Raw genomic sequence first — 26,112 nt, forward strand, 5'->3', positions numbered from 1 at the left:
AGATTTGTCTCAGATTCTCCAGGAATGTTAGGTCCAGATTTGCTTACAATCTTTTTAAGTAAAAACACTGGAAAAATACTGTCAGTTTGCAAACTCAGGAGCTGCTCTGGGTGAAATGTGAAACTGGCCCTCATACACAGAGGGCAAGGAGGGACTGGAGAAAGAGGCAGACCCTTCCAGAATGCAGGTGTCAGCTTTACTAAGCAAGGGAACTTGCACGTGCTTGTCTTGGGCAGCCACAAGATGAGGAGATCTCCACATCCACCCACCAGAATCTTAAAAGTTTATATAAAGGCCTTAACAGGGTTCAGTCACGTATAGAGTCCAGATAGTCTCAAAGTTGCATCTTTGAAATGGCTCTAGCTATGGGAATGGTGGGCAGAATGGGGTAAGGAGTCTTCAATTGCCCGGGTCCTGCTCGGGGGTTAACCAGCAGTCATGTCCTCTCAAGGACCTCCTCCAGCAAATACTGTCTCAACAGCGTACCAGCCACCCCAGACTTACAGAGGAGCATACAAAGAGAAGGAAGTTCAGTAAAAAGAAAGCTCATGGTCCTATTCCACAGAGAAATGTATCCAAATAGCATACTGACCCCCAAGGTCACTAAACTTTGCTGAAGCAGTGGCAGCCAAAAAGAGGAATATGATGAGACCTGGAAGAAGTATCAACGCTTTCTGAAGAAACAAATGAAGTTATGTAATATGAGTGTAGTGTCGTGTGTACATAGTATATAATTTTTGTTCATTAAAAAACAAAAGCCGGGGCTTCCCTGGTGGCGCAGTGGTTGACCGTCCACCTGCCGATGCAGGCGATGCGGGTTCGTGCCCCGAACCGGGAGGATCCCACATGCCGTGGAGCGGCTGGGCCCGTGAGCCGTGGCCGCTGGGCCTGCGCGTCCGGAGCCTGTGCTCCGCAAAGGGAGAGGCCACAACAGTGAGAGACCCATGTACCACAAAAAAAAAAAAAGAAGAAAAAAGAAAAGCCTATGCCATACCCTGAAGAGAAATACTTTGAAACCAATCTAATCACATTCTACCACATTAGTATTATCCATATCTTACTACTAACAAGAGATAAATTAAAACTAATTAGTAAATTTTATATATTAAAAATGTTTGTTTAATTTAGGTTCAAAAATTCATTTAGCCTACAGAAAATACCCTTAGGCATTTTGATTTTAGTGACTCATCAACTAATTTCTCCTCAATGTTTGAGAAAGGCCCATACGTGAAATAATACAAGCTAAATCATTAGAATAAAATTCAGGGTTTTTTCTTTTTTTTTTTAAATCAGACAACTACCTTTTCTTATAATAGTAAACTGAAAGAATCCAAAGGAATTATGTTAAATCCAAGTGACTTTTATGAAGAAATAAAAGCTTTACTACATCAATGTTACATAAAATTTCAGTGTTTCAAATGAAAGAAACCCAGAGATGAGTTTGATGAGTCTTTTTGTTCAAATTCAGGACTAATCATGTGTTTCATAAAGGAAGACTTATCAGCAAGATGTTCAAAGGAAAGTATTGACTTGCTCACATAAAGCTTTAAATCTCCTACCCAGAAATCTGAAAAGACTAAATAAGGATTCTGTCTTTTGGTGAGATGAGGGAATAAAAACAACTTAGGAAACTGAATACTTTCATTATGGATTACTGAAAAGACTTGTAAGTAAAGATCCTTGTTCCTCTTGTTCATATGAAGCATATCTAAAACTACAGTGTGTTATTTTATCTGGAGGCCACAAGTAAAAATAATATTACCAAAAATGTGTGAGATATAACCTTGTATTTATTTAAAAAAAACCTAAACTTCCTGCCCATCCACATTTTCTGAGCATCACAATGAGTTATTTCCAAGAGCTGTTGAATTTCCATTCTCTTTCTCTCCTTTCTCTCCTTTCTCTCCTTTCACCATTGTTTCACTTCTCCTTCCAAACCTCACATTTATTAGGAAACTGAAGTTATATTCTTCATGATTTAGCGTGCTTGTAAATAAATGTTATCAAATTTATTTAACTTTATTTGAGGGAAAAAATTTCTACTGGTTTAAATTCTAAGTTATTGACGGAATAAAGCAATGGCAGATAATTTGAGGGCCACCAGCCCAGAGTTCTCTTTCACGGTCTAAAATCCCTACTCCTAGTAGTTTGCTTATGGAACCAGTTTCTAGAAGGCTGCTGTTAAGTTATGAATACGCCACCTTACCATCATTCTTTTCTATAACTATTTATTGAGTGATTCCTTTGGAAACTTTATTGGGATCACTAAAGTGCATTCTCTGCTAAGAAGTAAGACATTCAGGTTATGGGTCTCTTTCAGAAATTTAGGCTTGGATATAGCAACACCATGAGGAATCCCAGCAATTCAGAAGATACAAAAGGGAACCAAAGAGCAGGGAAATTCTTTTGAGTTCCTGGTCCTAATTCCAACATGAGTGAGGTGAGGGGGTTCCCACCACACCAACAATTAATTCTCAGAAGCCCTGGTTTCAAGTAATTCAACCCAGTTCTGGCACTATCTACCTGGAGATAGCATCAGATCCCACAGATTCAGGGTTCATTCCTACAAAACTAGTCCTCCTTCCCCCACTTCAGATGCCAGTCCCAAGCCCAGGTTGCTATCTGTACTTCTCAACAACTGGCTATATATAAACAGAAGTTCCCAAGACCTTCTCCTTGGGTTTGGTTAATTTGCTAGAGCAACTCACAGAACTCAGGAAACCTATTTACTCACTAGATTACCAGTTTATGGTAAAAGGCAATAATTCAGAAACAGTCAGACGAAAGAGATGCATGAGGCAAGGCATGGGGAAAGGGCTCAGAGCTTCTATGTTCTCTTCCCAAAATCTCCATGTGCTCACCTACCTGGAAGTTCTCCAAACACTGCTTTTGGGTTTTTAGGAGGCTTCAGTACTCTGCATGATTGATTAAATCCCTGGCCACTGGAGACTGAATTCAATCTCTAGCCCCACTCCCACAGGAGGTGGGGGAGGTGGGGTGAGAAACTGAAAATCTAACCCTCTAATCACAAGACTGGTTCTCCTAGCAACCAGACCCCTGAACCTTTTGATTACCTAAGGGCTTTTCAAAATCACCTTATTAACATAACAAAAGATACCTTTATTGCTCTTATCACAGGAAATTCCAAGAGTTTAGGAGCCAAGAGCCAGGAACCAGGGACAAAAAACAAATATATATGAGAAACATATTTTGGTCATTTGAATGACCAGATACATATTTCTTATAAATCACAATATCACAGAGGTACTGGATTAATGAAAAGCAGCTAAATTTTAAGAAACGTCAGTGGGCACAGGAAACTTCAGAATTTCAGGAGTTCCAAAGCTTCTAGTTAAATTGTTTATTAAGGAACACACACACACACACACACACACACACACACACACACACACACACACAGAAGAAACTATTTTGTTAGGGATGACCAAGTTTGGAGCTAAAACTAATGCCAAATGAAGTCATATATATAATAAATAAAATGCTCTTGTCTATCTGTCCTGACATCACAGAGTAAAGAATAAAGGAATTTTCACTAAATTTGAAGGGTAGGTGGAAAATATGAAATTTACTTGTTGGATCTGAAAAAATTAATAAACAGAAACCTCAATTAAATAGAGTTGAGAGACCAGAAGGGGGAGTTCTCATGCCCTGCAATGATAGCAGAGCCCAACAGGAAGAAGAAAGACTCCTCTTTTTACCTGACAAGGACTCAGCCAACGAAAAGCCATGGACTCCTTATTTACTATAGGTCAGCCATCTTCCCCTCTATAAAAATGTTCTCCTTCCCTTGCTGTGCCAGGATGTGCACATGGATTACCGTGGTTGCAGACCCCAAATTGCGTTTCTCTACTGATCCTGAATAAACCCAACTTTGCTGTAAAAATTTCTGGCAGTCTATTTTTTTCAGGTCAACGGATCCCTACAGGACATCTCAAAGAATTAGACAGTTACCATTCGAAGAGCCCAAAACTGAGCTATATCAGATGCCTATGTGTCCACCAATTGTGGAGGTGTTGTAAATGTGTACTCAGGTGCTATGGTTGAAGAATGAATTGAGATCAACAAAGTCTATATCGAAGCTGAATTTATTAACCTGTCAGTCAAGAAAGAGCTCACCATGCCGGAACAAATTCGGGTGAATAGTGATACATGCTCTAATCACAGACTGTTTTCAACAAAGTCTGAAAAAAGGTACCTAATTTTTTTTCTCTGTCTTCTATGAATATAGAAAAAGCAAATACACCATAATAAAATGGCAAAAGAAGAATCTTCAAAATATGGGTGTGGATTGCAGTTTAGCTCCTTATCTTATTGGACTACTATACAGAGTCTGTTCTGTAGTTAATTTTTAACATAAATATGGTAGAGCTAATGATAAAAAATAAGTGATAGGTTCTCAAATTTTAACCGAATTTAAAATTCACAGTAGCCTTATGGTATCTGAGATATTATGTAATTTTACCAGTAAAGAGACCAAGTCTCATAGAACTTAAGACATTCCTATCATCATCTCCCTAAAAATGTCCTTCCTGGGTCCCTAGAAATTGGGTGAATGCAGGTTTGTGTGACGATAAAACTCATCCTCTTTCCTCCACAGCATACTAATAAAGTAATTATTCTTACCTCATGCTTTCTGTTAGACCTTAGAAGTGTTTCTCTTTCCTTGGTGAGAGACACTTGAGGTGAAAAAAGACATATCATTAAAAAATTGTTTATTTTGTTGTCAAAAGTGGTTTAAAGTGTTGTTTTTGCTTTCTTTACTCAACTACTAGCTCCAATCTGAATATTTCACCACTATTTTCACAGCTGCCTTCTGACAAACTTGCCAGGCTATGAATACTTTTCCTCACCTAAGGATTGCAGAACTGCAATTGCTCATAAGTTCAGAAAGATTCTTTTTAGTATTTATTTCTTACTTTTACCTTGTCTTAATATGATGCATTTTTAGTTATCATAGACTTGCTTTCCCTCCTTACTAAAACTGCTTTACTCTAACATTTGGCTGAGGCAACAGCCGCTCATTTTTAAACTATTACTCATTGTTTAGGAGAGTTGTGAAAAATAGAACTCAACCCTCATTTCTAGTTACTCTGAAACTTGAGTATTTGAGTATACATATTTTGTTATTGTTTTTACCAAGCATTATTCCAAGCCTCAAATAGTATCCAGCCAAGAACTCACCAATATTATATAACCATCATCTCTTTTTCCTATAATAGGCTCCTCTCAAGTTTCCAAAACAAACACACTGTAATAACCCTGCAGAAATCTCTCCAGTCAACATTTCCTTAGCAAAACATCTCTTGGTTTTTTTATACTCAAGCTTAAAAAATGTATATGTTGGATATGGCATGATAAAGTCAGTGAAGCCACAGCAAGAGATGAGAATGAGACTTGGTAAAGTTTACATTACTCATAGGTCTAGAAAAGGGGTTTCTGCATGCCACACAAGGTCACAGGGAAGTCACTAGGGTGGTCAGAGGCAAAAGAATGGAGCAAGAGGGGAGCTTAGGCCATAGTCTTTATTGGGGTGTCCACAGGAAAGGCAAAACAAGGCACAATAAACAGTTTCAGACTGGGTAGTTTAAATAACTCCAGCAGGCTTTGGGGTATAGGAGTGGTCTCTAGTTGCTGGGTACTTGGCCCTAGGATAATTTAGGGCTAGGGAAATTCTGGCTTGGTGTGTGAGAACCAAATAAGGAGGTACTTGGGGGTACAGGCAGGATTGGTTGGTTTGTACAGTTGACCCTTGAACAACATGGGTTTGAAGCGCATTGTCAAACTTATTGTCAAAGTTTGACAACTAATTGTACACTTATATGTGGGGTTTTTTTCAATAAATATAGTACATGTATTTTCATTTTACATATCTTTAAATTAACTAAGCTTGGGGAAAAGTTTGTGTTTGATTAGAGATCACAATATGTGGAATAAAAAGAAACCTAGGGTTTGAGTCCTGATTCTACCCAAACCGTTTCAGCTTCTTGCCCTGGGGTGAGTCATTAATCAGTCCATTTGGTTTTGAGGCAGAGATAGCAGTACACAGATTTTTGATTGTGAGGGAGGTCAATGTCCCTAACCCCTCTGTTATTCAAGGGTCAACCTTATACGAAAGGAATTTTTAGAGGCAAGTTGCTATTGTCATTGGGAATTAGCTAATCCTGGAAGGGGCAATCTCTCTCCAGCCAGAATTTTTTTAAAAAATATCAAAACATTATAATATACAGAAAATTATACACACGCACACACATATATACACATAAAATACAAGCCAAATTTCATAGATGGTATATACCTCTAAAAACATTTTTAATCAGTGTTTATAATGGGAAAAAAAATAAATTTTTATTCCCCAAACTCAATATACTATTTTCAATTTTAAAAAATGTGGGAAAATCTTGAACTGTATTCCATATCAAATTATTAGACTGTCATAATCAGGTGAATAGATTTTGCAAAATTACCTGTGAAGGGGATAAGCATCATATATGTCACGTACAAAGTACCTTTAATTATAAACTATTGTTTGGTGGTCAGAAAATCATATTTTCAGTTTCTTACATTCTAATACGATAATGTGTTATAGACATTTCTGATTTTAGTTACATTTTAGAATATTGTTGAGGCGTGGGTTTTTGTGAAATGCACTATTTTTTTTCCACTTAAGAATAATGAGAACTAGGCTCTTGGTTAGTGTTTCCATGTAGAACAACTGATTTTCAGGAAGAGATTACTGGCATTCAGTGGAGATAACTATATTTGTTGAAAACTATTTTAGGTCCCAAGAGTATCAGTGTCATGAGTTAAACTGCAATGGGGACAGTTACCTTCACACTCTCTTTATAACTACCAGTTCTAAACTTGCAAATCATACTACTGTCATCATCACTTAAAACTTGAGTTCAAGCAAAAACAGGTCTCTAATTTCTTCCTCTCAGTATCTATAGTTGTCATCTGCAGCTTCTGGCTGCTTATTATTCATATGCCCTAATTCTGGAAGACCTTCTTGATTTTCCTCTGAAATACTGCCCTCTAACCTCTCAGTTTGGGGTATGGGGATATAGATTGATCTCATCTCTGATTCACATGATTCATACATATGCAGTCATACTATTTAATTGTCCTAATCACTGTGATCAGTTCACAGGTAGACAGGTGATCCAAGCAAGAACAATAAGAACTTTAGAAAGTACTTTTGCTTTACTCATTGGGAAAATTGCTGGTTGTTCTTTCCTTTTGATTGTTAAGGTAACAGGCTATAATCCCAATCCTTTTTAAGCCATCTTGCCACCGCATGGAAGAACTTTCATAAAAACACAAGAGAAAGAGTGGATTGAGCCCTAATGACATCATCACAGTCTGTGGATCCAGGATCATGAAGCCCAGACATCCTTCTGGGTGGTAAATACAAGTTTAAGATTTTCCTGCATAGTTCAACACACTTGCAATAAAAGTACTGGCTCTTTCAGACTATCTTTTGGGTTAAATAAAAATGTCTTTCAATTCTTCCTTGTCCACTGGATAGTTTTAACTGAACATAACATAGAATTTTTAAACATCAGACACTAAAGTATAATTATGCAGGGTGCCATTTTATTGGATCTAATAAACACAAAAAAAGATCCAACTTCAGAGAGGTCCTTCAGAGACTCAACTTCAGAGAGATCCTGTCTGGACCCAAGCCCCATTGCCTTGAGGACCCAAGGAAAAAACTGGAAAGCAAACCATGTGTTCCAAAGTCTTCCAAGGCATCATGCACCTCTTGTGTCAGCACACTCCTTTTATGTCATCACAGCACCTCTTTGTGTTTCTAGGAGACTTTGAGGGTCACACAGTGTCTCTCTGCATCATCTGGGCATATCTATCCATCACCATCATCACTGTGCCTCTCTGAGTTATCCTGTGTCATCTTATGTGCCTCTCCCTTCAATACAGCAATTCTGAAAAGCAATGCTACATCTTTCTGGACTCCTCTGAGAATTTAATAAAAAGCCTTGGGCTTGCTTCCCCAGAGAAGCACTCAATGTGTTTTATCAAATTCTGGATGATTGCACAGGCTGAGACTGAGAACAGGTACACTGAATCAGCTGAAATGGATCCCAGAGACCATCCAGGAGGTGGAAGTTTGAACACTGACTTGCGCCCCACATGCCCCACCCAAGACTGGAACGCAGGGCCACATGGTAACTTTTGTAGGACCTAATAAGCACTTTTCATTTTGTGGACCCCTTCTTCCATATAAATTGGCATAAAGATAAATATATTATCTATTAAAACATTGTCTTCAATGAAAAAAAAAGAAAAAAAAGAAAAAGGCATGGATAATGCATTTGCAAGGGCAAGAAACTGGGCAAAAAATTTGATCCACTAAAGGGCCCATTATCTAGGCTCCCATGTTAGTGCCTTCTAATGCAAGGCTACAAACACAGCCTTTTAATTATACTGCCATTCATTAAAAATCCCTAAAATGTCTCCAATGTTCCCAGATACATTTTGAGGAATTCATTATGCAGCAATCACCATACAATGTGCTACACTGGTCCACCATCATGGACGTGGTTAATTGGATCAGTGGTGGATCCTATCCCAAAGACACCATACAGAGGAAGTGCAGAGATCTTAGAGGCTGAGAGGCAGCCTCTAACTGCTGCATTCTATACTGGATAATGACTAATGAATCCAACCAAATTCATTCTCTGATGAAAGTTTGAATTTGATATGGAAAGAAGGCTTGGGTCATGATCAGAGTAGACTATCAGAATTGTCTTCAGACCCACTCTCAGCAAAAAATAACTACTGCTGCAATCTGAGCTGCAGTGAATGATATTTCAGTTCTTCCTGTGGCCTGGCCATGCTGTTAATGAGAATCTTTCCTATCCATAGACACATCTCTTAACCTGCCTCCTTGTCTCCAGTACCACACATCTCCAATCTACTTTCTAATTTTTCAACAATTTATCTTCATTCAAACGTTTCATTACCCACAAAACAAAATATATATTTAGTAAATAATTTCTAAATTTTTAAATATTAGTAACCTCAGATTATAATGAAATTTTAAAATTTCCTAAAATATATATGCAGAATATAATATGACTTTTAATTTATGAAATATCTATGGTTTCTAAACTTTTGAAAATCAAGACAAAAATTCTATCAAGCTCAAGAACTGATTACAGACTTCAGTATCAAATGGAAACTTAAGCAGTGACAATCTTAAAGCTAATTAAATCGTCCAATTCTATTTGTATATGAATAGCGAACTATATGGAAAAATATCCCCTAAACCTAACAGTGGTTACACTTACAGATGAGAGAGATTTAGGAAAGCATTTCATTTTTCCCATGTTTGTCAATTTCTCATGATTTTAAAACATCATTCATTACTTTTTATGGTAAAATTAATTAAAACCTCTCTTTACTCATCCACATGTTCAGTATTCTGCCTGATACACAAGAAGTAACAGGGAAATACTGTCCCAAAGCTTGTCCTTACAGTGAACTTTCCTTGGAAGTCAGAAAGCAGAGTAAAAGAGGACAACAAAGGAGAATGGTATTAATAAACCTGGGAAATATAAAGATATTAAGAATCATTTCTCATTACTGTTTTTGAAGGTGTCTTCTCTAATGAAGTTGAAAGTTGACTTCCGCATTGAGTAGGATCACACACTTAAGAAATACATCATTTTAAGAGGTCATGAGTTAGTTCCACTTCAATCTGAGTTCACAATGTATTCATCTTTAACATATATTAAAAAATAAACTTTAAGAATTTGAAATTAAAATGTATTATAGAAGACAAATTTGTACTAGAACAATCAAAACTAAAATATTATGCTGACAGAAGCATTAAAGAAAAGTAAATTGTTCTGTGATTATAAAGTTACCATACCTATCAAAAAGTCAACCCTTTTCTACTATAATTAAATGATGTTCCTTTCTGAAGTATCTATAATATATTAAGCTGGCATGAAAAATCTTATGTAGCAATGTATCCGTGCAGAAACTTTAAAGATATACTAGCCCTTATAAGGTTGACATTCTCTTAAAGTTTCATAGGACTTCATGAATAGTTCATTCATTTTGTATTTGTATATTTTTCATTATGCATATAACCTGCTTATTTAATTATTTTATTTATTTTACCTACTACTTTGACAATGATAATAAAATAGGCCTGATTAGAGAAATATCCTTGTGAAAATTTGAAATGGTCAATGGATTCTTACTTTTAATCCTGTCATTTAACTTCCATGACACGTTCCAATCTTTGCCATGAAAAAGACAGCAGCCCTGACTCTCATATTGCAAGTCAAAGCAGTTATCAGCTACACTGTCTTAACTCTATTTTACTTGTTACTTGTGCTAAATGGAATGTTTTGCTAACTCAAGTATCCTTCACAACATTCCCTAATTTTTCTTCAAAAGTAATCCAAGCCTCCTTTGTTTAGACCAAACTTCTTATCAGGGCGTTCCAGGCTTTTCATAACCAGGCAAAAGACTTTCTTTCCAGACACAATTCATATCCCTCCCAACTATGAATCTTTTATTCTAGCTCTATCAAATTTCTTGCCACTATACAAAATGTGAAAATACCATGTGTCAAACTTTTTTCCTTCTTCCTGAGATTGTCTATCTCTTCAGTGGTTGTCAAAAACTACATCCTAGCTCTCATGTTTAATATTCAAATATCCCATCATGTGGGGTGTCTTCCCAAAATACTATCTAGCATAACTGCCTGCCTAAGGTTTCCACTGTGAGAATCATTAACTGTGGAGCTATCATGTATAGTTGTACAGTCTGTGCACTGCCCAAAAGTACCCAGAGGAGAGAATGACAACATAAATCCAACGAGTACTCCATTTGCTATGCCTGTGTCCTAGCATAAGGAGGTATCCTGCAGGGGGAGAAAGAAAAAAATGTGTGGGGTGGGGGATGGGAGGGTGCCTTTTTTGCACTTCAAAATGTCATTAGTTTTCTGAACCGTCTGGTAATGGGACTATCTTTGCCTAGAGGGGGAGCTTGTTCTAATTTAGAACAAGGCAGGGGTTCTTCTAATTCACACAAATTTGCTATATAGTCTAGCTGCCAACCCTGCGGGCTGCAACACCACTTAATTAGCTGTAGGTACATTTTTCTCAGGTAAATATGACCTGAGAACAAACTAGGTACCTACTGAACTCTGAATAAGTAGTAACCCAGTAACTACAATAAGTGCTATATATTCAATGAATTATTCCTTTGGAAGACAAAACTGGGGAGAGAATTGCATCAAATTTAAGATCCAGGAATAAAATCCTGCTACTAGCATTCCCAGCATATTTAATTTATCTGGTTGTGATTTGAAATAAGTCACCATTTTTTCCAGAGCATCATATCAACTCATAGTAGTGCTTAGGATTCCTTTGCATTCAGAAAATATCTACTCCAAAAGAGAATTGATTTGTTTTAATTCCATCTATATAATTCATTGGGATAAAACGTCCTTATTAGTTTCTTCACAGGGAGGACAAATGCCTCATTAATTTTAAACATATCCACCTGAAAATGCTATACACATCAAATAGAATAATGACTGACATTATAAGGAACACAATATCAAATTGCCCATTATTCTCTCAGAACAAATATACACCTTTATTTGTACTTTATAAGCTTCATGAGGAGAAATCCAATTAGATATTTAAACCACAGTGGGGGCTGGAGGATATTATGTGATGGAGAGACTACCATTCTATCCTTAGCAATAATACCCTGTATAATGTGTACTACATAAGTAAATATCTGCCATGTGAAAATACTCCTTTATATTTAGAAATCACTTAACTAAGATGTAGCTTTCCATCTAACTCCCAGTTTGAGTCAACACCATCAATTATCATAGAGATAAAAAATGTTATTTAGTTCAGTTTCATATGCTGCTCTTTTACCCAATTATTTTAAAAATATCATTAATGTATTAAATCAATAAAATTCACACTTTCATGTGTTTGTTAAATGAATTTAAAAGCTTGATAACTTTTTGAGTGCAGAAAGGAGCTATGGGAAAGGCTTCTCTGGAATGGTGGCAAAGTTCTGTTTCTTAGCCTGTGGGGACCATTACAAACTTCTTTTAACGGTATATTCTACACAAATGCAAAAGTCATGGTTTACAATGTGGTTCTTTTTCTCAAAGCCTTTCTATGACTTACCTGTCTCACATGGAATAAAACCTGAAGTTCTTACTATGATCTATAAGGCCCTAATAAACACATGGCTCCTTCTACCTTCTTGTTCACCAGCAGCACAAGACACACGAAGCAGGCTCCTGCTGCAGGGCCCACCCTGCACACTTGTGTCTTCAGCCTTGAGAGCTCTGCTCTCAGGTGTCATCATGACTCACTCCCTCACTTCACTCAGGTGTCTGTGTAAAAGTTTGCCTTTCAAAGATGCCTGCCCATCACTGCTATCTGCTTACCCTTTTATTTTTCTTTAGTCCACTTATCACAATCTGACAAATGTTTTATTAATTTATCATATGATTCCATCCACTAGAATATAACCCTAAGGGCAGAGACTTTGTTCACTGCTCTATCACCATGATTATAGCAATGCTACCATATAGTAGGAGCTCAACATTTTTTCATTGAGTAAATGAAATAATACCACTGGACTATTAGTCACATAGATCTAGTCTACTTGAAGTTTTACAGAGAAATTTAGCATTATTAAAGATTTTCTAGTATTGTTAAAGAGATGAGATAGATAAATGACAAAAAACCCAGCAAATTGTGGCCCATCAAATCATGTATGAACCGAGTCTAATCTTTTATCCATACTAATACAGGTACCATAATTTAAGGATTGTTTTCCTCTTTAGTATATTACTAATACTTTTGAAATGTAAATTTATACAGAAGGCTTTACATACTTCCAACTGGACATTTTTGTAATACTTTTAAACTTTTGTCCTTGTTCTTCATTTTTGATGTATGTCAGCTAATGAAGTAACTGTGTAACATAGCTGCTGTGAAAATGCTTTCTCCAGAGAAAATAAGTCATTTATATAAGAACACGTACTGTTCAGAATTTGAACAGTACAACCTTTTTCAAAGATCTGTTTTTGTTGTTTGTGGTGTGCCATTGAATAGAAGAGCAAATGTAAAATGCAGTTTGTACACCAGAGATGGATTCTACCTTACCTGCAGCTTTGCAACTATTTTCCCACTACTGGCTCCTGTGATTACGTATGTCTGTGTTAAGTGTATTTTAACCCTGACTGCAATTACCTATTAATTTCAATACTAAGGATTCTTGAGCACCAAGGGAAATGTTTAAGACATTAATAAACAGAATTCATGAGGAATTTTCATGTATAAGCAAATCCATATTGAATATATTTAAATCTGTAGGTTACAGATTTGTGTATGAGGGGAAAAATTAAAGAAACTAATAATGCTAATGTAAATTTCACTTCTATACTTTTTCAAATAAAACCCATAGAAATCACTATGTTTATTATGGTTCAATCCATATTGAAATATAAATATAATATCCATTATAAAATAAATAAATTCCTCCAAAATTATTGTAAATTTTTGTATTTGAATAAGGGAATGTCTTTTTTGGTTTATGGCCATTTGTTATTAAGCAAAATTATTAGGCATCCATTATGTGCCGATACTGTGTTGGGTGCAAGAGCACAAAGATTATTAAGACACAATTTCTTTCCTTCAAGAGACACAAAGCTGAGTAAAAATCAGTCCCTGACTCGAAAGAGCATACAGTCCAATGAGGAAGACAGGCATATGAAAACAAATATCATAAATATAACTGGGGCAACAATGGAATGCTATTACAGGATGCAAGAGCCTGGGAGCTTTAGGAAGATTTTTCTAAGGATGTTTGAGATGTTTCACAAAATGCGTAGGAGTTATACAAGTGAATGAGTGGTGGGGGAGGCGGTGCTGGAGGCCATTTCAGAGTCATGGAGTGAGGAACCATGAGGCTAGAGAGAAGACAGGAAGGGCCCTGTAAGTCCACAAGGGCTCAGACAATTAGCAAGCAATTAGTGTAATCAGTGTGTGGGTGTGTGGAGCACAGATGTGAAAGGGCACAGGACTGGCAGCAAAGAGAGCAGTAGGGAGTTGTGAGTAATTGTCCAAGAGAGACAATAACAACCTGACCAGGTTGGAGCAGTAAATATAAAGAAGAGGACACACATATGAAGATATTTCAGAAGATCAATCAGGAGGACTTTTGGGTTTATTGGAATGAGAAGACAGGAAAGGAATAGATGGTCATTGAAATATTGGTGGTACAAGAGAAAGTGAACAGTTTGCAATGAAGCAACCAACAAGGGATTAATCTCCAAAATATACAAACAGCTCATGAAGCTCAATATCAAAAAAAAAAAAACCCAATCAAAAAATGGGTGGAAGATCTAAATAGACATTTCTCCAAAGAAGACAAACAGATGGCCAAAAAGCACATGAAAATATGCTCAACATCACTAATTATTAGAGAAACGAAAATCAAAACTAAAATGAGGTATTATCCTTCACACTGGTCAGAATGGCCATCATCAATAAATCTACAAACAACAAATGCTAGAGAGGGTGTGGAGAAAAGGGAACCCTCCTATACTGTTGGTGGGAATGTAAATTGGTACAACCACTATGGAGAACAGTATGGAGGTTCCTTAAAAAACTAAAAATAGAACTACCATACGACCCAGCAATCCCACTCCTGGGCATATATCTGCAGGAAACCATAATTCGAAAAGATACATGAACCCCAATGTTCACTGCAGCACTATTTACAATGGGCAAGACATGGAAGCAACCTAAATGTCCATCGACAGAGGAGTGGATAAAGAAGATGTGGTACATATATACAATGGAATACTACTCAGCCATAAAAAAGAATGAAATAATGCCATTTGCAGCAACATGGATGGACCTAGAGATTGTCATACGGAGTGAAGTAAGTCAGACAAAGACAAATATCATATGATATCACTTATATGTGGAATCTAAAAATTGGTACAAATTAACTTATTTACAAAACAGAAATAGAGTCACAGATATAGAATATAAACCTATGGTTATCAGGAAGGAGAGTGAGGGGGAGGGATAAACTGGGAGATTGTGACTGACATATACACACTATTACTACATATAAAATAGACAACTAATAAGGACCTACTGTATAATACGGGGAACTCTACTCAATACTCTATAATGACCTATATGGGAAAAGAATCTAAAAACAGAGTGGATAGATGTGTATGTATAACTGATTCACTTTGCTGTACACCTGAAACTAACACAACATGGTAAATCAACTATACTCCAATAAAATTTTTTTAAAAATAAAGTGACATTCATGAGGAAAAAAAGAAATTAAACAAATGGCTACAGTATTGTTAATATAGAATACAGGATTGAGTTATTCAAAATATTTGCTGCTTGCTCCCTCTGGGTGAATTATCCATTACCAGCTGTTGACATCAAGTTTTGTCCTGTGACTTGCGTAGGCTGTTAAAATGGGAACAGAAGTGATATGCTGAATTTCCAAGAAGAAATTTTAAGATCATTTGCAAGGTTCTATTATGTTCTATTTTTCCTCAAACATGAGGTCAACATCTCAGATCAAGGTTATTCCTTTAGTTCTGGTCCAGAATTGAAGACAATGTGTGGAGCACAGCCTTGGAGCAATGCTGCTGATCCAGAATGCACATGCAGCATGAGAGAGAAATAAACCCTGGTTGTCATAAGCTACTGCCATTTCTGGGCTGTGTATTTCTGCAATATATCTGAGCTTCATTAATTCAATAGCTATCCTAATATTAGTCTAAGAATAAGTAATTGTCTAAACGACTTATTGAAGAGAAAATGGAGTGAGCTTGATAGAAGCCGAGAGTACATGAGTGCTCATGTCAAGGGCAGAATTGTAAATTATCATGAGGCAGGTACAGAAAATAGTTGCTGAGGTTTAAATCAAGTAACTTCAAGGAAAAATGTTTACCCTAAAGCCAAAGAGTGAGCTTAGCATCTAAGAGTCCTTACTCTCTATGATAGCACTGGAGTTTACAAGGCAGAAGCAAACTGGTCTAGATTAAGGCAAAGGACATATAGTAGGTCTTTTTGGAAGTACTGATCTGTCTTAAAGGAAGTACTGGCAAGTTAAATCCAGGTAGAACACAATGCCCAGGATGGATACCAATTAATGGCATAATTATACTTAGCCAATTTCACCTCAGGAGACTACAACTGTTATCAACTGAACATATAGTTTATATCCTTTTCTGTCCCAGCAGTACAACGAAAGGTGTTTTTTAAACTGCTAGATGGCATATGCTTTATTGCAGTAAATGGAAAGAAACATTGCTGTAGAGAATGAATGGGTGTAAAATACAAGAATATAGGCTTTTTAGGAAAGTCCCAGCTTCTTTCTACTACATCCTTCTGTGCAGTAGCTGCAAACAGTTATCCAAAATAGAACAGAGACATATTTTGATATTTGAAAATTCAGAAAAGGTGTGTTACATATACTTTTGCTTAGGAGGCTACCTGAAGGTGGTGTTTTAAAAAGAAATAGGAACTGGGCAAGAAATGATGAAGAGGTGGCTGAGAGAATTAGGCTGAAGAAAGAACATGGAGTGAAAGAGTATCAGGTAAAATACTGCACTATATTCCTCTCTAACTAGCAGGCTCTGGCTGTATCAGTAAACTCTGAATCAGCCACTGTCAGATGGTAGCACAAAATACTGACATGTTGAGGAAAAAAATCACTTATGAATTGCTGCAACATTTGCATTATTTTTTTAGTCACCAGTCATATATGTGTTAATTGGCACGACAAGAAACATGAGTTGTAGCTGAACAGACTGCATAAAGAATTCTTGTCTGTGTGTGTGTTGGTTGCATAATGTCAGCACATTGTAAAATAACTACACTTGCTTTTTCTCCCTCAACAATATGTTCTTGAGATTTATCAACAGTCAAAAGTAGAGATGTAATTCATTTCTTTCAACCACTGAACAGAATCCAATCATATGAGTTGTTTTGAAGGTCTCTCTCTCTTAAGATGCGTTTGTAAAATGTGAGTTTTACATTCACTGTGATTATAAATAGATATCAAATTATTTCTAATAATTTGTGCTTACTATTATACTTTATCTTACTTTTTTCTCCTTTCTTAAATTTTCATGTTTATCTTCTAATAGTTTAAATAATGTACATATGTAATTTCTTTCATGTTAGCTCCTACTTTATAACATACTTCTCTTCATACTCTTTGTAAACAATACCTAAAATTAATCATTATCTCTGCTCCCTACCCAAACAAGACAAGGAGCAAGTTAAAAGTTAACACAATTTAACTTTTCCCTGAACTCTCCTGCACACTTATTCCATTTTATTGTTAAGTAGAATTTTCTATTCTGATCTCAATTTGTTCATGCATTACTGCCTTTACTCTTACAGTAAATATTTAGGCTTGACATTTATTTTATTACTCTATTTGTACACTGTTGCTCCATGCATTTTACCCCCACCTTCATTTTTCTTGGTTCATTTCCTTTATACTGCAGTAAATCTTTTAGCAGTTTTTCACTGATAGTCTATGAGAAATAAACTCTTAGTTTTTGCATATTTTTATTTTACTGTCACTCCTGAATGATGGTTTAATTGGGGATTGAATTTTAGGTTGACAGTCATTTTCCTTCAGCTCTTTATTTTCATGCATACATTTTTGTGGATGAGAAGACGTCTGTCAATGGAATCTTTCTTCCTTTACAAGTAACTTAATATTCTTTCAAGATTTTCTCATTATCAGAGATGTTATACAGATCATTATTTTTTTCTCTCAATGTGCATTTTTTTAATTTATCCTGCTTAGCTTTCACTGAACATTTTTAATCTGAAGAGTTATGCTTCTTTGCTTCTGGAAATAATAAATTATCTATTTCTTCTTTATTCTAAAAATTACCTTTTACATATATTATATATTAATTATTAAATATATATTGGAGTTTATCAGTATATAGTCTATTTTTTAACTTCTCTTTCATATTTTGCATTTCTTTTTGTTGTTTTTGTGTCATTTGCTTTGTTGTATCTTTAAATATACCACTTCAACTGAGGAGAGTTTACCATTCATTTTGCCTATTGACCTCACCTCACCAAAGAGTGTTTTTTTCATTTTTAAGACATATAATTCATTCTTTCACATATCTGTCTGTCCTTGTTTAGTGACTTCTGTTATTTTTGCAGGACATTTTATCTCTTTAAGCGTTAAGGCCTTTTTCATATACTGTCACTGTTTGTATTTCTGCAAGCTTTAATTATCCTTTTTAGTTTCTCTGTAGACCTTCACAAAATGGCTTGTTTTTTGGTATGTTTTTCATTTATGTCAAAATGCTCATCAGATGTAGGCTTTACCATGCAAGTCTTTCCCACCTCGTGGTTCACATTTTGCCTGGGTCCATCTCTCCAGGTGGAACTGGTAATGATATATTGGGTGGTAATTCTTTGCAAGCATAGGCCAAGCTCCCAGTTCTTGATAGCCACCACTATTTCCTCCCCAAATCCCAGAATGTAATGCAAACTGCCAGCTTTATCCTTATTTCTGACCAAGCTTTAAGGTTCTTTCAATTCTTGAGTCAAATCTTTATTTCCTATGGGCTGTATAACCAACTATGTATTTGAAGCTATGGATTTTCTCTCTTTTTCTGTCCTACAGACATGTTTCTCTTGTTTTTGAGCACATCTGTGTATTTTTAGCTGACATATACTTGTGTATGTATGAGTCTGGGTAAATAAACCTTTCAATGCGTTCAGAACAGAGAGAGGGAAAAATAAGATTTTATTCACTCTGCTATACCAAATGGAATTTATATTTATTGATTTTTAACATTTAGATTTAATTTGCCAACTTCATCTCACCTCCTGGCACTCCCTACCAATTTCGCTACTCTTTATCTTTCCCTCCTAGCACTTATCACCATCTGACATGTAAGCCCTTTGAAATATTAATTTTTACTATGTGCATATTTTATTTTGATAAAAAATAAAGCAATGTTGTTAGACATAAGCAACATGAAGAGTACTAAATAGCAGAAAAAGAAAAATGAAAAATAAGAGAAAGAAAAATAGTTTGGAACATTTTGGGGTTTTTTTGTTCTGATTTTTTTTTGACATTTCATTTAAGAATCTGAAAATTTTTATTTGTAACATGCAAGGTTGGCCCAATTTTGATGAGGAAATCATTATTCAATCAATCAAAGAAGTAAGTATTGTTTGCTCTTATAAGAAGGAAAGAAAATTCACACAAGTGAGAGTGATTAAACATTTACAAAGCCCTGAGAACATCGTTATATTTTGTACCTCAGTAGGCCAAAACCAAAACATTATTACTGATTCTTCCCCTAACAGAAACCAAGGAACAATTTCTTGCCCTAGAATAAATAGATTCATTCCTAACTGAAATCAAGGATCAATTTTTGCATACATTTTCTTGAGGGGGCAACTGTTCTTTATTTTCCTCAAGTCTCATGATCTTAGAGCAATGGGCATGAAACTGCTGAACAGAAAGAGAGAGGGAGTTAGCTAAGAGAACCTTTGGAGACACAGAGAGATAATATGCTTGTGAAGTCTGCTCCTCTGATTCCTACAAATCATCTTAGAGACAGGAGTGATGTGGTGACAATAGACAGTTAGAAGATCAATACTAAAGTCATACTCAGCCATAAAAAGGTACAAAATTGGGTCATTTGTAGAGACGTGGATGGACCTAGAAACTGTCATACAGAGTGAAGTAGGTCAGAAAGAGAAAAGCAAATATCGTATATTAATGCATATTTGTGGAATCTAGAAAAATGGTACAGATGAACCAGTTTTCAAGGCAGAAATACAGACACAGATGTGGAGAACAAACGTATGGACACCAAGGGGGGTAAGTGGCAGGGGGTGGTGGTGGGATGAATTGGGAGATTGGGATTAACATGTATACACTAATATGTATAAAATAGATATCTACTGAAAACCTGCTGTATAGCACAGAGAACTCCACTGTACAGTAGAAACTAACACAACATTGTAAAACAACTATACCCCAATAAAAAGAAAATAAGTAAAGTCTTGATCGTCATGATCATCCATTGGAAAGGTCTGTTCTTGAACATTCTGAGTATACTCTCTCTGATTTATGTAAATACTGAGGTGGTAGGCATTCATTGTAAACATCATAATTTATTTCATTATTGAACGTTTTAGTGGAATCATGAATATTTAATGACACTAGAGGAAAAAAATAGGCTTTAAAATATACCTCAAAATTGCCAATGAAAATGCTTAGATGGCAAACAGTGCAGTTTCCAAGGTGAAAAGTTTTATTGAATAAATGCAGAGACAGCTGTTCTCAGAAAATCACATTTTCCCCAATCCCGAGTGAGACATGTTTTTACACATCACAACATTAATAGTCACAATGTGTTACTTGATTTAGTGCAACACACTGCAGTGTGACTAATGCAACCCGATGGTACAGATTCATGTAACAGAAAAATCCATCACCTAGGAAATGTGAAACAAAGATGCACTTTTCTGAAAACAAAGGTTAAATAAAATCAAAGTTTTCTGAAGAAGACAAGTCATGCAAAAGAGAGTTTTATTCTGAAACACACTTCAATCCACCTTCATGATGATCCCTGGGTACATTAGGGAGGGGAACAGGAATCAAACATGAAAAGCCCTTAAACTGTTTGAACTTAACCAGTACTTAGTAATTCCGCAATTTTTTCCTCTGTAGTACCTATCTTCTGAAGCAATAGCCTACTCATCAATCTTCTCATGCACTGCCCAGGTGACTATTACATGAACCCAGTTGACAACCTAGTGTCCTTTCTCCTTCAGCATCTCTAAAAATGTACTTGGGATACTGAAGAGATAATATAAAATTACTTTTTTTAAGTCCATCTTTCATACACTATTAAGGAGGTAAAAATAATTGAGGAAAGACAAGTTACCACAGGCCTGTGGATGTTTTTTGGTTGTGCTTACACATCTGTATTCTTTTCTTGTCAGGAACATGTATGGACCTTCATCTATCTGACAATAAATATATCAGACAGATAACAGAAAACAAAGATTGGACTTCTCTGTCAGTATTTTGAAATAGGAAGAATTTTCATTCCATGTCTCAAAAAATTAAGAAATTTAAGGGGAGAGAAGTCATACAAGGGTATTTGGACTATACTACCAATACCAAAGTCATTATATTCAAGTAAAATGAGATGATAGATGATTTTAATATTATTATTTCAGGTATTTCCCAATCAACGTCTATTCTCCCTCTTGACCCCACAACGTGGCAATTTAATTTAGAGGATATTTTAAAATCTAAATGTTAAATAACTATTTGAAGCTCTTTTTATCTTCTTGATTAGACTGGATGCTCCTTGAGTCTTCTTCTCACAATTACTGAGCATCTACTTGTTTCTAGTTACTTTATATACATTATGCTATTTGACATGGCGACACTGAAAGGTGTGTGTTGTTATTTCCACTTCCCAGAAAAAAAAGTTAAGGCAAAGAGAGATCAAGTGACTTGGCCTCTTAATATATCTAGTAAATGGTACAGTTTTTATTTTCATACAAGTTTGTCTGGCTTCAAACATATACTCTTGCCTCATCTATGGAATAGAGTGCTTGGAACATTAGAAGTGTTCAATAAACACTCAGAGTTATAAACTCTAAAAGCTGAAGATCAAAGTCCCCATTAACTTCAATGTCCAAACAAGCTACTCAGCATCTATGTAACATTTCAACAACTGGTTATCCAGTCACAGTGGAGAACTTCATTGCTAGGATCTCATTTATTTAAGGTTCTCTGCATAGACATTGGTAAACATAGCCTATTGGTGGACATTGTTCTAACCACTAAAAAGTTATTAAAACTGACCAGAACTAAGCCTCCTCAGAAAAGCTCAGTGACATTTTGTGTATTCAGTTCAATGCAGCCACTGAGAGTAAAATGATTTAAACAAGCACTTCCTGTAGTAAGTAGACTGTTATAGTGGTACCTTCTGATGAACCATGCTTCCCAGTATTCATGTTCTTGTATAGTCTCTTTCCACATAAAATCTGGGCTTGGTCAAGTGACACACTTTGGCCAAAGGGTTAGTGACAAGCATGATGCAAGCAAAAGCTTGGTTAAACCATTGCACATTGGGCCTCATTCTCTTGGAAACTAGTGTCCATGGTGTGAAGAAATTGGGCTCACTGCTGAATGATGAGAGGTCACATAGAAAGAGACTCTGAATGATAAGAGGCTGTCTTGGACACTACAGTCTTAGTCAAATTCCCAGCTGAATACAGTCACAAAAGTGATCAGTGCTGCACCACATAGAGCCACCCAGATGAGCCCCATTAACACATAAAATCATAAGAAATAACTTCTTATTATTTTATGCTACTAAATTTGTAAAATGTTCTTTATACAACAGTGTAACTGATACATTACCCTTCAAGCCTTTCACATCTATTGAAGGAGGGACATCTACATGTAATTTAAAAACAACAACAACAAAAAACCAAAATATATATACTATGACAATGAAATTGGCTTTGCTTCACCAAGGTAGCCATGCAAAATTCCATTATATAAGAAGACTTTCAGATCTTCTGACTTTCTCAAATGTCTTACCTTGGAGAATGTCATTAAACAGATTACAGGTACAAGTGGTTCTTTTAATAAAATGATCCTGTTAAAGAGAATGTTAATGATAATATCTCCCACTTACTGAATGCATATTGCTACTGTATTCCAGGAACTGCAGAAATTTAATTTCTTTTATGACACCTTAAAATATGTCCTATTATTTTTCCTATTTCATAGCTATGAAAACTGCGACACAGAGGCATTTTGTGAATTTGCACAAGATTTGACAGTTACATTTGGTAATAACAAATTCAAACCTAGATACATCTGGATCTAAAATTTGTATTCTTATTCATTATACCTCTACAGAACCTTCTCAAGGATAACCAGTGAAGGAACCTCAGTAACATATAGGTAAAGAGAATTGTCCTTTGAGAGTTAAACTATAAGATTAGTACATAACAGCAATCCTATCACTGAGCATATACCCAGAGAAAACCATAATTCAAAAAGACACATGCACCCCAATGTTCACTGCAGCACTATTTACAATAGCCAGGACATGGAAACAACCTAAATGTCTACCAACAGAGGAATGGATAAAGAAGATGTGGTACATATATACAATGGAATATTACTCAGCCATAAAAAGGAATGAAATTGGGTCATTTGTAGACACGTGGATGGACCTGGAGTCTGTCATACAGAGTGAAGTCAGAAAGAGAAAAACAAATATCATATATTAATGTATATATGTGGAATCAAGAAGAATGATATAAATGTTGCAAAGCAGAAGTAGAGACATAGACGTAGAGAACAAATGTATGGATACTAAGAGGGAAAAGGGGGGGTAGGAGGAATTGGGAGATTGGGATTGACATATATACACTATTGATACTATGTATAAAATAGATAATTAATCAGAACCTACTGTATAGCACAGGGAACTCTACTCGATGCTCTGTGGTGATCTAAATGGGAAGGAAATCCAAAAAAGAGGGGATATGTGTATACATATAGCTGATTCACTTTGCTGTACAGTAGAAACTAACACAACATTGTAAAGCAACTATACTCCAATAAAAATTCATTTAAAAAAAGAAAAGAAATAAGCAAAGTCACCCTAAAGAGACAAAATAAGTCTCAGGCTTGAGCAAACTATGGTTGTGAGATAATTTATGTCATTAAATACACCTAAGGACAGAGTGTGAGCAACCTGAAAAAGAAACAAACTACGTTAGAACTTGAAAAAAAAAGTGTCAAAGGAAAACAGCAGCAGTGCTGATTTGGAAACTATTCTGGGGGAGGGCATCTGGACAACCATACGTTCAGTTGATGTGGCAGATATTTTTCCATGAAAAGATTGATTCATAAAGCTAAACAAACTGAGTCTAATACTTAGTTTACCTACACAACTAATTCTCCTTGTTCTTCAGACACCCTCTGAATATTATTTGACTTGTCATAACCCACTGTAAATCTGTAAGTTGGTGCTCCAGTTTCTATACTTCAGTCCAGTTGACTCTGAAGCACTCAGAAGGTCTAAGCCCTGGCTGACTCCATCAAGGTAATGCTATCCTGAGGTCTCTAGGTATTCAGTTAGTCTTGCTATAGAAACATGACCTATTTTAATCCATTAAGAGATGCTAGTCTGGTCATTACTTGTCTCATTTGCACCCACACTTGAGGAAATCCCTGGCCACTACCCACAATGAGTGATCAGAGAACGACATAACCCAGCCCTACCTTTTCTGAATAAACTAGGGATATACAAATGACCTACATAATAGTATGGTATGGTACAGAGGACACGTCCATGGGCTCTGAAGTCTGCCTCTGGGATTCAGATTTGGGCTCTGCACAGAGTAGCTGTGAGCTTAACCAAGTTACTTCACTATGACTTAGCTTTTATGTCTACACAATAGAAATGATATTGAATAGTATAATGCCTACCTCAAAGAAATATAAATATTAAATGAGATAATACATGAAAACACATGTAATGGTACATAGCATATAGTAAGCACTCAATAAATGTTAGTAGTGATAATGATGAGGATGATAATGAACATGATGGTATCTGGTTCAAAAAAGGAGGAATTCAGCTGTTCAGAATATCTCTTATGTGACTTAAAAAAAAGACATAGACGAGAATCATCAACTTCAGTCTGAATTAGGTCATATCAAGTGTACTGGTTCCTGAGTAGAATGAACCAGTAAAAAGCAGAAAAAAGTAGTCAAGAATAAGAGTAAAACAAAACATACAAATAGAGATAAGCAAAGATGAGAGAAGCCATGAAACTCCTAAGCTGTGGAGAAAGTATCCTTTGTTCCAGATTTTTCAGTTTTCTGGTTGGTTCTAACTCTCTTGAGGTAAGATTTTGTTCCTTGATATTGGACGAGTATGGGGTGGTCAGCTGAACCCTGACAATACACAATGCCCTTTCTCCCCACCCCCCCATCCATAAGCCACTTAGTTGGCTTTCTGACCTTTGCACCTGTAAAATTGTACCTTTTGTTCAAAATTTGTACAGCTTAATTCTTTTGAACAATTCTAGTCTTTTCCACCTTGTTCTGACTCTTGTCATTCATTATCTGAATTTGCCATACCAATAATGTGAACAGGATCATAACTGAAAAATAAATGATCTGAAACCACAAGACATTAGACTGAAGTGAATACAGGAAACACATTCACCTCCCTGACAGAGAACAGATTTTTATGAACTCTGTGCTAAGAAAGATATTAACACCTCCCCAAACACACACCCCACCAGGACCTTAACCAGGGGTATTCATTTACTTGGGGTCATCATTTCACTAACACAAATTCCTGACATTCACACCCACCATCCCACTATCTTTCCTCACCTTTGTTTATCTGTCTCTCTTTTATTTGGTTCCTCTCTGCTGTCTCTGTCTCGTTTTCTCTCTTCTGCTCTTTTCCCTTAGCTTGCATCTGAGCTATCTTTTCTAAAACCCTGAATTTTAAGCTCCCTCTTCAAATCTCTGAGGAGTTTGTGCATACTTTCTGAAAAAATTAAACTGTATATCATAGAGCTTAGATTTTGGTTAAAAATTCACTAATGGGAGCAGATTGATGGTATACTGCTACTTTAATTAAAGAGGTTTATAGAATGGCATTTTAAATAGCAATCATTTTCTAAATTGACATAGCTCCATTATAAGGAAAAATACTTAAGCTGAATCTGCAGTTGAACAGTTTCTCTTCCAGTAATATAGGACATTTCAGTTCAAACATTTAATCTGCTAACAAAATATTCACTACCAAAGGATTTTTCCCATTTTCTCATTTTTTCCTGAAACCTAAAAAGGCTCCAAGATTATTTCCAGATATGTCAAAAAGCAAACCCTAGTGTTATATGACTAGAGGGAACTGGGAATAAATTTCTGGACAAATCTAGTGAAACAGCTACAAACTAGATT

The sequence above is a fragment of the Kogia breviceps genome, chromosome 12 (genome assembly GCF_026419965.1).
Source record: "Kogia breviceps isolate mKogBre1 chromosome 12, mKogBre1 haplotype 1, whole genome shotgun sequence".
Taxonomy (NCBI): domain Eukaryota; kingdom Metazoa; phylum Chordata; class Mammalia; order Artiodactyla; family Physeteridae; genus Kogia; species Kogia breviceps.